This window comes from Cynocephalus volans, chromosome 10 (genome assembly GCF_027409185.1).
Source record: "Cynocephalus volans isolate mCynVol1 chromosome 10, mCynVol1.pri, whole genome shotgun sequence".
In the NCBI taxonomy this organism is placed as follows: Eukaryota; Metazoa; Chordata; class Mammalia; order Dermoptera; family Cynocephalidae; genus Cynocephalus; species Cynocephalus volans.
This window is the reverse complement of record NC_084469.1, coordinates 116815374-116830280: the sequence shown is the minus strand read 5'-3', so window position 1 is coordinate 116830280 and position 14907 is coordinate 116815374. Positions and strand designations below refer to the sequence as shown.

The 14907-nt window shown below is 51.2% G+C and overlaps 1 protein-coding gene across 1 annotated transcript in view; it reads left to right on the top strand.

Moving 5' to 3' along the window:
• Nucleotides 1-3399: 3399 nt before the first annotated feature.
• CRISPLD2 (cysteine rich secretory protein LCCL domain containing 2) overlaps nt 3400-14907 on the top strand; it is a 73853-nt gene continuing 62345 nt past the window's right edge. The window contains exon 1 of the mRNA XM_063111833.1: nt 3400-3500. The gene's annotated coding sequence lies outside the window, so the exon portion shown is untranslated. The remainder of the gene's footprint in view (nt 3501-14907) is intronic.

Below are 14907 nucleotides of genomic sequence, written 5' to 3'. Positions count from 1 at the left end.
GTGGAAGACTTCCAATGCTCTGTCATAAAGGGTCATGCATCTTCCACGTGGTTCTCTGGGGAGGCTTGCTCTAGGGGAAGTCAGCCACCAAGTAAAAAGTCTGACTACGCTGACACTGCAATGCTGGAACGGCCACATGGGGGCACAAGAGCTTCAGCTGATCTCCCAGCAGACATCCAGCATCAACCGCCAGCCCTGTGGGCGAACCAAGTGAAACTTCAGCCCATATGAGCCTTCAGGTGTCTACAGCCCCAGCCAACACCCGACTGCAGCCACATGAGGGACCCCTCAGGAAGAACCATTCAACAGGGCCTGACCCAGATTCCTGACTGACAAAATTATGAGCAAAATAAAATGGTTCTTTTAAGCCACTACATTTTGGGATAATTTGTTATGCAGTAATAGTAACCATAACATCCCACTTAAGAAATTTATTTATTTAGCTCCTCAGAAATATTAAAGAGAAATGAAATAGCTCAGAAACATCCAATGGGTTCATATCACAGCAAATGGCTCAGAAACCAAGGTCACAGGCCATCTTAGTCCATTCAAGCTGCTAGAACAAAATATCATAGACTAGATGGCTTATAGACTATAGAAATTTCTTTTTCACAGTTCTGGAGGCTGGGAAGTCCGAGATCCAGGTGCTGGCAGATTCAGTGTCTGGTGAGGACCCGCTTCCTGGTTCGCAGAGGGCGCCTTCCTGCTGTGTCCTTATGTGGTGGGAGGGCCAAGCCAGCTCTCTGGGGCCTCTTGCACAAGGGCACCAATCCCATTCATGAATGCTCCACCCCAATGATTAATCACCTCCCAAAGGCTCCACCTCCTAATATCATCACGTTGCTGATTATGTTTCAACATATGAATCTTGAGAGGGGACACAAATATTCAGACCATAGCATGGGCTCCAGTACCGGAGTGCTCGAGTTGGAGTCCCAGCCCTACTACTGAACAGCCAAGTGACCCTGAGCAAGTGACTTTACCTACCTGAGCCTCAGTTTCCCCATCTATAAAACAGGGCCAATGATAGCTCCTTCCATTATGGGGTTGTGAGAAGTTCACCAAACAATGCCCATGAAGCCCTGTGAACACACCTGGCCTATGGAGGTGCTCGCTGGATGTCATCCGGCAGTGGTGGGCACAGTTAGGCCCTGGAGGTTCAGCAGAGAAGGTGAGAAGCAGTGAGACCAGGTGAGGAGAACACAGAAGGAGAGAAAGAGAAACTGAGGGAGAGGAGGAGGTAAGGGTCTGGAAAGTTCTGGAGCTAGGGCAGCGGCTGGCAGGTGAACAGGAGATGGCAGCTTGGCCAGGGGATCACATGCTTGTAGAGCAGTGATCTCTGGTTGCAGCTATGCCAATGGTGTCCCTGGGAGGTCTGGGCTGGGAAGGGTGCCTCCAGAACCCTGCAGGATTGCCATAAAAAGCATCTGGGAGGAGGTGGAGGTCAGATTAGCACAGTTGTGGACATTTCCTTATTAATAACCACTAACCCCTCATCCAAATGTTGGATCCATGAAACATCTGATTCTGTGTACCTTCCTTTCCTCTTTGCTAGGGTGGGTGTGGAGCAGGGGCCCCATTTATCCCGTTCTCCTGTACCCAAGGTTTAATGGTCACAGGCCATGGCAGCTGAGTGGGCAAGAGGCTGAGTTCAAATCTCAGCTCCTCCATTTGGGAGGTGTGTGGCCTTGGGAAAGTGCCTTACACTCTCTGTGCCCAGTTTCCTCGTTGGAAGAATGGGGCTGATAATATCAGTACCAGTCTCAGAGGGCTGTTGGGGGTGAGCGGTTTTGACAGGATGATGCTCGTGAGGCCAGGTACATGTTAATACCTCTGTTATAGCACCTGTTAATACAAATCTCTTCTCTCCTTGGGTTTGTCCTTTGTCAAGCAAGGGCTATTGTTCTGGAACAGTTTTATTGAACGTTGAACCCTCCAGTGCTTGGAAGAAAGCCCAGCACATGGTAGATGCTCAATAGTTTTCGGATGAGTGTCAGTCTGAGATGATGCTTCAAAAGCTGAGAGGAGCAAGAAAAATAAAAGAAATGGGAAAAAAAAAAAAAAAGGTAACAGAGAATACCTGCATTGCTCTTTATCTGTATTTGAGCTGCACCAAAATCTTGGGCAAGGGTTTCCAGTTTGAACCCATGTCACACACGTGGTCTTCCATCATCCTTGCCCCTCCCATTTCCCATCCCTTTTCCCCCCACAAGCTCTGACCTGTCTAGAAGCCCCAGGCTCTGAGGTGTCAGAAGGGTCTTGTCTGTGCCAGCTCAACAGTGCGTAGCACAGCGCCTGGCACAGTGGCTCGATGACTATCTATGGAAGGAGTTCATGATGAATGAGCTAATTCTGGTGTCTTCGTGCAGAAGTAAGCGACGTGGGCAGGCTCCCTCCTGCTCTTGGGTGCCAGCATCATGCCTGCACACAGTAGGTCCATACTACATGACTGAGAGGGAAGCATGGGGGAGTCCCTCAGCTCTGCTAGCCTCAGTTTCTTCACCGGCCAGGAAGGGACTTGGATTTCTATGTTTTAAATGTGATTTCTTCTGGCTTTAAGTTGATTTATGTATAGGTACACCTGCATTTTTAAGTATGTTACCTGCCTTCAGGCAAATGTAGTAAGAGGAAGGTTTGAACTGCTAACTAGCTAAAGAAAGTGGGGCACTCTCTTTTCCAAGCCTCAGTGACCCAATCTGGGAAATGTGATACTTTCCACCTCACTGGGTTCCTTTAAACATATACTGGGATAACGAAGGTAAAAGGTGTAGCCTAGACCCGTATTAGTGTCCCCGAACGGTGACATCTCCAAGTTTTCGTTTCTTCATCTGCACATTGAGAATTGGGTGTGCATATGTGTATGTATGCATGTGTGTATTAGGGTGGCAGAGTGAAGTTTCCTACCCACGTGTAGACAGAGGGTGCGAATAAACTGCCCCGCAGTTTACAGAGCCCACGCCCTCGCCGATTTCCTCTGCTACGGTCCTGGGAGGTCGCCTCCCTCTGTTCCCATCTTCCAGTTGAGCTGGAGAGCTGGGATTTAGTAAATTTGCAAACGCCTGGTGGAAAGCGCTTGGCACCGCGCCGGGCGCATAGTAAGCGCTCAGTGAAAACGCTACTTTTATGGTCACGCTGAGGAAGCTGAGCGCGTCCTCTTCCCAAGCCTGGCTCCAGTCGCCAGCGGTCCTGGCCCCGCTAGCGCAGCCCGGGCGCCCGCGCCTCCTTCTGCCGGCGGAGCCCGCGGGGCGGGGCCTGGGGGCCGGGCAGGGCGGGGCGTGGCGGGCTGCGCGGCCCTATCAGCGCCGCCAGTCACGGGGGGGCGTGGCCTCGGAGCTCCGGGCGGCCTATAAGAGGCGTAGGGCTGGCTTCAGGATCCACTCGCATCCCTCGGTGTCTCGAGTGTCGAGTCTGGCGATCGGCCCGCTGTGCCCGCCTTGCCCGCGCTGCCGCCGCCGCTGCTCGACGCAGGAGAGCGACGTGGTGACTGGAGCCCGGAGGAGGTAAGTGTGACTTTTTGCAAGCCGCGAGCTGCTCTCCCTAGGCTGCGAGGAGCTTAAGTCACCAGAGCGGATGCCATCTCTTAGGGCTGACTGCGGGCAGGCACCGTGCGGAGTGCTACGCCTGCATCTCGGAGCCATGCTTTGCCGCGTGCCCTTTCACAGATGAAGAAACTGAGGCTCAGCGAGGACAACGCACGTGCCCGGGCCTTCACAGCTAGGAAGCGAAGGAGCCGGTCTGAGCGCATCCCGTGCTCCCGGGAGGCTGCAAACCCTTCTGCCTTCCCCGTGCGGTTCGCTGGCCTTTGTCGCTCCCGTGTTCACAGTGGGTGTCGGTAAACGGAAAGCGGAGCGCGTGGATGAAGCAGGTGTTAGAATGTGCTCCATCCACGTGTGGAGGGCTGGGGTGATTTTGGCAGCATGTGCCTTCTGCGCTGAAGTTTACAGGGCCACGCCCCTTTATGATTTCATTTGCGACAAACCTGCAAGCTAGAATTTTTCTTCCCATATTTCAGATGACACTGAAGGTCAGAGAGGTGAAGTGAGTTGTTCAGACACGGGGCCATGTCAGAGTTCTTGCAGTTTGGGGGAACACATTTCTGGGTCTCTTTAGCCAGAGTGGGCAACTGCAGAATTCCTCCTATAGGTAGAATTGTCCTGAGAGCTGAGGGCTCGCTCTGGGGTCCTGGGGAGATCGGCTGCCCCAGATGGAGAGAGCCAGGGTTAGCCCCCTGTGCAGTGCAGACACAGAGCCTCCCTTGCCAAGGGCTGGGCTGGGTTGGTGGACAAGCCAGGAAAGGTTTAGCTGATGCCTGCTCGCTGCAGTCTGACTTGATGGGTATTTTCCATCCTAAAGGTGAGTTGCTGCTCTAGTCCAGAGAAGCATCTGGGAACCTGTGCAAATGCCCAGCTCATCTTGCAACCAGGAGTGGGTTTGTGAGTTTACACCTTGAGCCTTTGAATCCTTTTCCCTGGTAGAATGGGGTGAGCCTGCCTTCCTGTCTAGAATCATATCTGACAGCTGAGAGACCGGAGTCTTGCAAAACAAGACCAGGGGCGTTCCTCCCAACCCCCCAAATAGACTGATAGGGGACCTCCCAGGACTCTTTGTGTATGTGCCCCTGATGTTTGCTTCTGCCCCTGATCTGGCTCTTCCACACAGGAGAAGGAGCAGGAGGCATGGGGCTGTACTGCTGCTGAGTCAGGTACTTTACTTGCGTTATCATCCCTGCAACACATCTGGCGAGTAGTTCTCTTGATCCCCATTTCACAGCTGAGGAAGCTGAGGCTCAGTGAGTGAAGTGTTTGCCCATGGTCCCCCAGCTGGTATGCAGTGCTGTCACCCCCAGGTCGATCTGGCTGGGTCTTGCTTCCTTTAGACACTTATCCACCCACTGCTAACTTCATCTCTGAACCTGACCTTCACATAGGCATTGTTTTGTCTGAGAGGGGCTCCAGGTAAAACAGCTGGATGGTGTATCCAGGGAGAAGAAATGAAGAGAGTCCATTGAGATAAAGAGTAGGAATAGTAATAACATCATTTATAATAATACTAGCAACTGACATTTATCCAGCATTGACTACAGGCCAGACATGCCCAGGGTTTTCATGAATGATCTCACTGACTACTCTGTGAGGTGGGCACTTTTCACAAGGAGTAAGGTGAGGTTCAGAATGATTAAGGCATGTGCCCAGCATGACAAAGCCAGGGCAGGGTAGTGCTGCCATCCTGGCTGGGCCCCACCCTAGATTCTGGGGGAAGGTTCTGGTCCAATGACTAGCCACACAACTGTCACAGCAGAGCCTGCTACTGGTCAAGGCTTTTCATGCCATGTGGGTACTTTTAATGTTGCCAGGGATCTGGGTTCCCATCTCTGGTTAGCGGTGGAGCTGGAAGGGGATGCGCTGACACAGGGGCTTGGGCTCAACTCTGTTGACAGGTACCAGTATCAATGTACTGAGAGTCCTGCCCCGGGACCCAGATCAGTGCTGCGTCAGGACTGGAGAGGAGAGCTGGCTGGACAGGGGGAGCCTGGATCAGGGGAGGAAGAACGTGAGGCCTCTTAAAGCCCCCGCACTTCATTCCTCAAAGACCCCAAGTTGACTATCTGGCCTTTTGTGGGCTGTGTTTGAAAATTTATAGAGGCAGGACTCCCAGTGCTGACCTCCTTGGCCTCTGGGGACTGGAACATTTCTTTTCTCTGTCACCAGGGTAATTTGCTATGTATGGGAGGTGCCTCCATGTCTGCCTGCTCCTGACTCAAGAGGCTTTTTTTTGTTGTTTTTTGTTTTTGCGAACTCACTGGTTTTTGATCAGTCCCAGATGTGCAAACCCAGCATCACTCAAAGGGGCTGATGGCTTGTCAAGAAAGGAAACTAGACAAGGGTGTGATTTTATTTCACTTCATCTCCAGTTCATTGAGCTGAACAGATGCTCAGACCTTCATGGGATGGGGACCCAGAGCAACCTTGTAAATTCCTAAGTGGAGCATGTTTTGTTCTGGAACAGGCAGGGTCAGGCAGATCCGGGTGATGATTGGTAAGACTGGCCATGTTCTTTTTCTTTTTCTTTTTTTTTTTTTCCCTGAAACAAATTTTTATTGTGGTAAAATACACATAAACATAAAAGTTACCACTTAAACCATTTAAAAGTATTCAATTCAGTGGCATTTAGTACACTGACAATGTTGTGCAACCATCAGCACTATCTAATTCCAGAACATTTTCATCATCCCGTAAGGAAACCCCATACCCAGTAGCAGTCACTACCCATTCCCTCCTTCTCCCAGCCCCTGGCAGCCACCAATCTACTTTCTGTCTCTATGGATTTTCTTATTCTGGACATTTCATATAAATGGACTAATATCATATGCGGCCCTTTGTGTCTGGGTTCTTTCACTTAGCGTAATGTTTTCAAGGTTCATCGTGCTGTACCATGTATCAGAACTTCATTCCTTTTTATGGCTGAGTAATATTTCATTATATGGATAGACCACATTTTGTTTATCCATTCTTCATTGATGGAAGTTTGAGCTGTTTCCACCATTGGCTATTATGAATAGTTCTGATATGAACATTTGTGTATAAGGTTTTGTGTGGATGCACGTTTTCATTTCTTTGGGTACATACCTAGGAGTGGAATTGCTGGGTCATGTGGTAACATTATGTTTATCTTATTGAGGACCATGCATCCTCTTCTTCTGACTTCCTTCTTGAAGAAGCATCAGCTCAGTACATCTCATTCCAGAATATGCTGAGGTCTTTCCCCATGGGTACAGGGAAATCCTGGCATCGGGATGTTTTATGGACATTGTTGACATTCCACCCAGCGTGACAGCAGCAACTGCCAAAGCATCCTGTCTGAGACACTGCTTTGTACCCGAGGCTGTGCAATTGTGGGTACTCTTGGACAGACAACCCCCCCCCCCTCAAGGCTGTGAGGACATCATGGTCCAGCCCGAGGAAGATTTATCTTCTTTGATTGTCTCAAGTGCTAGGTCAGCTTAGACAAAAACCAGAGTCAGAGCAAAAAAAGTTCTAATAAAGATTATGCAACTTCTGGACCATCATTAAAAAATATTATAAATTATGAAATCCCACATTTTCAATCCCTATTTTGGAACATGTTCCATTTTGAGTGCAGAATGGCAAGGCAAGGTCCCCCAGGTGGAGGCACCATGTATACCTGGAGGAAGGAAGGGGTGGGGGCCCTTGCAGACAAGCAGGAAATTCTGCGCAGCTCAAGTGTAAGGTTAGGCTCTGCAAGGGTCTGCCCTGCAGGTGTGCCGAGCTGTACCACTAGGCAGGCACCACCGAGGGGGGCACTTCACATAGGAGAGTAGCTCGCTGGCATTTGCATTTGAAAACAGCTTACTCTAGAATGAGCTGTGTCTCCCAAAGTGTGGGGAGCCCATTGCTGGTTGTCCCCAAGATGGCTGTGTGTGTGCATAGAGCCAGGAGCAAAACCCCCCAGTCCAAGAGCTGTTCTTTGAATTCTATGTCAGTTCTTCTGCTTATGGTGAGGTGGAAGTCTCAGGTGGTGCCATCTGTCCCTAACACATCCCCTACACCCTGATCTCCCTTTACAACGAAAAGTGAGCATCCCTGACAACAAAGCCTTTGGCCAGCATTGGCGCCCAGCTGGGAGGGAATAACTTTGTTCTGTTTTCATCGTGTTTCATTTCATTCCTCACTCCCCTCCATGGCAGAAGCGGTCAGGTGTCTACGAATGGTGGCAATAAAAAATTATCTTTTTTTTTTTTTTCCTTTTTTGTGACCGGTAAGGGGATCGCAACCCTTGGCTTGGTGTCGCCCGCACTGCGTTCAGCCAGTGAGCGCACCAGCCATCCGTATATAGGATCCGAACCCGCGCCGGGAGCGCCGCTGTGTTCCCAGTGCCACACTCTCCCGAGTGAGCCACAGGGTCGGCCCCAAAAATTATCTTTTTAAAGTAAATTTCTTGGAACCCAACTTAAATAAAATATGAAATATGTACTGATACAGGTGGATGGCAGGAAGGTGGGCAAAACTTGGGAAGGAGGGATATGAAGGGCTGGGGTTTGGGAAACGCTGGATCAAGGTGAGGGAAGGGGAAGATCTGAGAGATGGTTGCCACCACCTAGAGCGCCCTTTCTCCAAGTGGGTTTCTTGGAGCAGCAGCAGCAGCCTGGGAAGGGGAGTGGGGCCTGCAATCTGTTTCTTAACAAGGCATCCAGCACTTTCTGATGCAGGTTCAAGTGTGAGACCCGCTGCCCTAGAAAGCTGACAAAGGCTTACCCTGGGGCCCTGGCATGAAGACGGGGTATGGAGGGGCTGGCTAGAGAGGGCAGATGTGAAGCCGGATGGAAGGTCCTGTCTACAGGGCTGGTGTGACCAGAAAGAAGTTGCATCGCAAGAATGGGGGAAGTGGCTTGGGAGCTAAAAAACCACTCCCTCCAGAGTCAGTGAGGCTCCCTAAGAACAAGTTGGTGTATTTATAAGCTGTTGGCACTCTGTGCTAAGGGCTGTGATTCCTGGTGCTCTGGGGCCTGAGCAAGTGTCCTGAGGATTCCAGCATCTTCCTTTACAGCATTTAGTGCCCCTGTGTACTCAGGAGCCTGCATCTGTTTATAACCCCTAAAAACCACCCCTGAAAGAATGCACGGTTTCCTCAACAGCACTTAACAAGTGTGCATGTGCATGTACATCATCTGCTGCCATCCCTCTCTGCCACCCAGGCCAGCTCCAACACAGCCGGTCTGTTCTCGTCGGGAGGGAAGTGCCCACTGCTGAAAACGTTGTTTATTCCTGGGGACCTTCAAGGCCTGGGCTGCCCTGGGACTGAGGAGATATTTTCAGCAGGGCTTTGGCGTCACTGGACAAAGTGCTCTCTCAGACGTGGGATGAACTGGGCCCTGTCTGGGAGAGCTGGTGCATTGGTCCAAGGGGGAGGCCCAGCCGTCAGCAGGGCTGTATCTGGGCTCCGACGTAGACGTTCGCTTTGAAGGGCTGTCTGGACCAGACCCAGCCCTGTCTCAGCTCAGAGCCTCTCGAGGGACAGCCCATGGGGATTTTCTCCTGCATAACGGTGGAGTGCTCCTTGCAGCCACTCATGCACCTCCTAACCCATCCTTCAAACTGACGTCAGAGCGATTCCAAACTTTCTTTTCCTGCTTTTTGTTGAAGTTGAGCACACTAGAGAAGAGCGCACAATCGTTCGTGTCCTGGTGGATGAACTTTCACGCGGTGAGGCAGCCCCAGGCCAAGTTGCAGAGCCTGGGCAGCCCCCAGAAGTCCCTCGGGGCCCTCCCATTGCCCTGCACCCCCCAAGGGTAACCATTTCCGGACTTCTAATGGCACAGGCTGCTTTTGTCTGGTTTTGAACTTTACATAAATGGAAACATGCGTCTTTAATCATAGGAGTCTGGCTTCTTTTGTTCAACGTGATGTGTGTGAGGTTTGTCTGCGTTGCTGCATGCCAACAGGCTTTCGAAACATAAATCAGACCCTATCGCCATCCGGCTTAATTCCCCCTGAGGGTTTTTTTTGTGTGTGTGCATTTGGGGCAAAATCAGAACTCCTCACTATGGCCTTCAAGGCCCCTTGCCACCTGGCCTGGGATACCTCTGTGGCTCATTTCTCCCAGGCCGCACTGGCTTTGTGCCTGTCCCTGGTCATACCCCCCTCTGGGCCTTTGTCCTCACAGTTCCTGCCATCTGGAATTCCCTTTCCTATCTCTGTCCACTGGACTAGAGTGGTCTCTGCCCCCTCCTCTGCCCCCACTAACCATCTCTTAGCCAGGGCTGTTTTCCTCGCACCACTCTGGCTCTGAAACCTTCTGTGTTTACCTATTCGCTGCCATGTTTACTGTCTGTCTCCTCCCATTCCCGAGGGCAGACTGTCTTGTCTGCTCACAGCTCCCAGGGACTCTGCAGGGTTTGCTATGGGGTTTTTCATCTGTAAAGCAGTGTGGAGATTCTGCAGCCTGGTGCCCCGAGTTCTTTGCTCATCCTGGCTGATGCCACCCAATACCAGTGGGCCATGCAGTGCAGGCAGGGAGGCTGGTCCTAGCAGGCAGCCCTGTGGCCTGGAGCAGAGATGATCAGGGACCCTGGACTTACCCAGGAAGAGAAGGGAAAGAAACATCATTAAACATCCTTAAGTTCCTGGGATTCTGCTGCTGGGCCCTTTATAAACACTAATATGTGTGGTCTTTGCACCCTCCCTCCCCCAGCCCTGGGAGAAACTCAGCTTCGTTGCTTAGGTGACAGACTGTCGGCTTGCAGAGGTTGAGGGCAGTAGTCTGCTCTCGTGGTAAGGTGTGATTCGAACCCAAGTCTGACCCAGTGTCGGTGCTTCTCCACACTGCCTCTGACGGTCAGTAATTGAGGTCTCCTGTCATTTATCTAAAGCTTTACTGGGAACGTTGTTTCCTGGGAAACATCCACACATCTGCAAGAAGGGAGAGGGGGGTCCCAGGAATTATGTACTGGATGTTTTAAGAATATACTAATTTATTATCCAGTCACATTAAAGTGGCTTTTGTTTTATATTATTTTGGCTTGCATCGAATGCACCTAGTTTTCAGTTCTTTTTTTGCACAAAGTAGATAAAATAAGTGTTTGTTGAATGGTTGTTCTTCTCTTTTTGTACAAAATTTTGTGTATTCTCAGCATAGTATTTAAAAAATCAAATGGGGTTTGTATATTGTATTTGTTTGATCGAGCATCCAGGCATATTGTCCCATAAATCCCACAAGGGTATATCTTTTGCAGGGGACAGAAGGAAAAAAGGTACGGGTGGGGGACCCTGGTGTTGCTGTTGAGACAGTGGGACTGTTGGCCATCCTTGGCTGTGGGGAGACCAGCCTGGGCAGAGTGGCAGGCGGCAAGGAGCCGGCCTGTTTCCTCCCCTGGGTCTGGCCCTAATCCTGTTGAGAACAGTTTCAGGAAAACCCACAGGATCCAGCAGAGGACGGGATGCCTCCCCACCCCCCTGCTCTGGTACTTACCCAGTCAGTCTTAACGGGACGTTCTGCCCAGTCCTGAGATCTGCCTGAGACATGCTGTGTGTGTTGGGGGAGGAGGGCATCCCTCCTTCCAGCCACCACTTCATTCCTGGAATTTCTGGGTGGTTTGTGGGTATGACTCTGATCTGTCCTTGGCCTCTTGCTCAAATTTTGAGTTCTCCCTTGTTAATTCTGAGGAAGAACAGAGGCTGGGGAACCCCCCAGCCTTTTGGGATTCCTGGTGTCATGTGGGCAGCATGCCTTGGCTGAATGACGTGGGGCAGTAGGTCAGAACTGCCCTGACGTTTTGGAGAGTCGCTGCGTTTAGAGCCAGGATCAGTAAGTGATCGGTGCATGATGAATAGATCGACCTTGTCTCAGGCCTTCCCCTGACCCCGAGCAAGCTGCTTGTCTGTTTTGAGCCTCAGTTTTCTTATCTGTGCAAAAAGGCTAATAATTGCCATGACCCAGCACCGAGCCTGCTGCCTCATCTGCCCGTCTAGCACTGGCTGCATTATTGTGATAGTGTTTGTTGGGGGTGTGAAGTTGGACAGGACACAGTGCCAGCCAGTGGCATGTGAGACCTGGCTTGTACCAGCACGTGAGAGCTGATAGTTAAGTTTCCGGACAGGTTGTGAGCCAGTTAAACGCAACAATCGTTAAATGTTAAATTATATAAACTTACAATTCAGTAAGTTATGTTGAAAATAGGGTAATAAATACTCAAAACTTATCACTTTTTCATTTTTTATTACATTTTGTTATTATCTCTGCTGTTGAGGTTGTGATATCTACAGCATCTGTACAATGGAAAGACTACATAACGGTGTGCTGTTGTGGATAACTTTCTGGAAACTCCACATCCAGTGACTTCATGTTGGTTGCTTGAAATTGGCCATGGTGGGAGTATTTACACCAAGGGAATTGGCAAGTGCTACAAATCAAGGGTTGTTTGGTTTGGTCTGGTTTTGAAAGTTGATTGTCAAACATTCGCCAGCACACCACTGGTTGTAGCCTTTAAGAAGTTGGTAGTGTAGCTGCAGAGGCAAGCATTCTAAGCAGACACAACCCAGGGTGGTGGGTTCTAGGGCTGAATGAGACCCATGGGCCTGTTAGCTCCCCTCAAATTGAGCCATGGAAGGGGACAGAGCCATGTGACAGAGTGAGTAATTGTCATCAGCATGAACTGTGCAGTGCATGTGCACTGATGGTTCCTGGCCAGGTGTTGACATTAGCCCTCCAGACCTGGTTCACCATATCTTGGAACCTCCTTCTTCAGAAAATTGGAAAAAAATGACCAGTGCCCAAGGCATATACTGAGCTAGAGTACGTTTCAAATTTAGTGGAGGGTTTTATTCTCCTATGCATTGGATGTTTCATAGGATTTTTACAAGTTGGATTTTGTTAAGGCCAAGGTGGTGCTTTGAAATACGATGCAGAGAGAATCACGTCTTCGCAGCATTCCATGTCATTAGTCTCAGCCTCTGCAGCTCCTCCACACAGTGCACTTGTGCAGCGTTGTAACAGCTAGCACTTACTGAGGGCTGACGTCCATCGTCTCAGTCATTCCTCACAGCTGCAGGGTCTATAACTCCCCTCTGCCTTATAGATGCAAAACTGGGGCCCAGAGAAGCTAACTGCTGTGTCTGAGGCCACGCAGCAGTGAGAGGCAGTGTCAGGAAATGAACCCAGGTTTCTCTTCCCTAAGAGCCCTGCCGCAGTCAATAAAGAAGAAGCCAAAATCACACATAGTCCTAATATGGCTCTTCTGATGTACTTGGGAGGAGGAGAGCCACACATTCATTCCAGAAATATTTATTGACACCAACTTATCAGACATTGGTGATTCTGCGGTGAACAAGAGCGACAGACTTCCAAGCGTAATTAAGCCCGAGGAGGCTTCCAGGAAGCGGTGACCTTTGGGTTGAGTCTTTCTCGATGGGCAGGAATGAATCTGCCTGGCCTGGGCCAGGAGCGGGGCACATCGGGGCCATGGGATGAGCTGTGGGAACAGCATGTGCAAAAGCAGAGCGTTTGGCGCGACCTCAGTGCTGCGGCTGACGGGCTCAGTCCTGAGATTCATCTTTCTGGCAGCCTTTCCTAAACACAGGCAAACGCAGCCCGGGTGAGGTGACGCAATGCTCTTAAACCGTGTTCCCTTTCTCTCGCTAGCTCCTGGGCGTTGACTCTGAGGGGGGCGTCGCCCAGGAGGAAACCATCAAGGAGACCCCTCGCTAGATTTGGAGCACAATGATTTGCTACTAAGTGTCACAAAACCCTTGGACAGGGTGGAGGGGGGGCGGTTGGAGGGCCATACTGGAGCAGAGGCATGCTGAAATTTCCCTGGGCTTTTGGAAAGCTTGATTTCCAGTCTTGGTCTCACCTTACACTAGTCATACAACCTCACAAATACCAGTGAATGTCCCTTGGGCTTGAAAGCTCTGTTAGTTCCTGTCCCAGCCTCTGCCGTGTCCTCGTCTTGGGTGTGTTCTCATGAGATCTTGGAGCTGTGATCGTACTTGTGGTCTCACGGGCTCAGTTTTGTAACTCCGGCAAAGGAGAATGACATCTTTCAGAGATCTTGTCTGCTGTGCTGCACCGCAGTCCCCGGTGGATATTTCAAGTTGTTGGCAAGAGGCTGGGGTGACAGAGAGTCAAGGAAGGCTTCTCTAGAAATGACGCTTGCCTTCAGCAGCGCCTGGGAGAGCCAGGGAGCAAAAGTGCAGAGCTGGAGTGTGGGCCTTGCCGCCAGGTACCGAGGCGAGCTCAGCTCGACCCATGACATGGGAGCCCCTCCAGGACGCTGGGAAGGCAGTGGGGCCTGGGTGTCCGGAAGGCACTCTGCACAGAGCATCCGTCATGCCAGGGCCAGGGGTCAGCTTGTCACATTTGAGTCAAGGGCACAGCAAATGGACATTGGATGGGTGCCGAGGGCCAATGAGAGGGCACACTTTGGAGAAATGTCACTGTGCTGTGAAGATTTCTTTCCTCTCCCCTGGGGGTGTTGTACTGGTGTGTTCCCATGGACAGAGTCATCATTTGGCCCCAGAGACCAGTATCCCTGCCCCACTGAGCCCAGTAGCCCTCCCAAGAGGCGGAGAAGGGTGGTTGTGTTTGTGGGAGTCCCTCTCCCTGCATGGGGGTGGGGGAGGGTCTTGGACTTTCAGACCCACAGGAAAGCCCGTCCTGGGGGAGGCAGAGCAGCAGGAACAAAAAGCCAGGCGTGGACTTTGAGGTCGGGCAGTGCCCCCAGCCCCAGGCTTCCTGCCTGTCAGTCGTGCAACCTTGGGCTGGCTCCTTACACTCCACGGACCTCGGTCTACTCATCTGCAGAATGGGAGTGATAGAACCCAAGCCTCTGGGTCACTGGAGGCGAAATGAAACAGAGGAGATGGAACGCTCACACAGCGACTGGCAGGGGGTGGATCTTCCTTGGTACAGCCCCCTTGTCCCTGAGGTTCCCTGGCGCGAGCACGTTCCTGTCATTGGAAAGCCCTGCACAGACAGCCCCACACAGAATGTAGCCTCATTTGGGGAAAGTTTTTGTTTTTCACTTGTAAGTGAAAAAGGGTCAGAAGCACTTCAGCCCCAGGTCTGCCTGAGCCACTGCAGCAGCGGAGGCCGAAGGGTCACCCCGGCTGAGGGTGCTGGGCATCGTCCCTAGGGACCGGGCCTCGGCTGGCTCATTGTGGCTTTGACAGACAGTGCCCACCAGCTTCCAGCAGGGACCCCAGCCTCCGCCTCCTAAGCTGCCTCTTCTTCCTGCTTGTCGCCTTCCACATGGCAGCCCAGGGGTATCTGGAAACAGTTGTGTTCACACGTTTGTTATCTAACGTGTGTATTAGTCTGACAGGGCTGCTGTAACATGGTACCGCAGACACAACAGAAATCTGTTTCCTCCCAGGATCCCGAGGTCGAGATGTG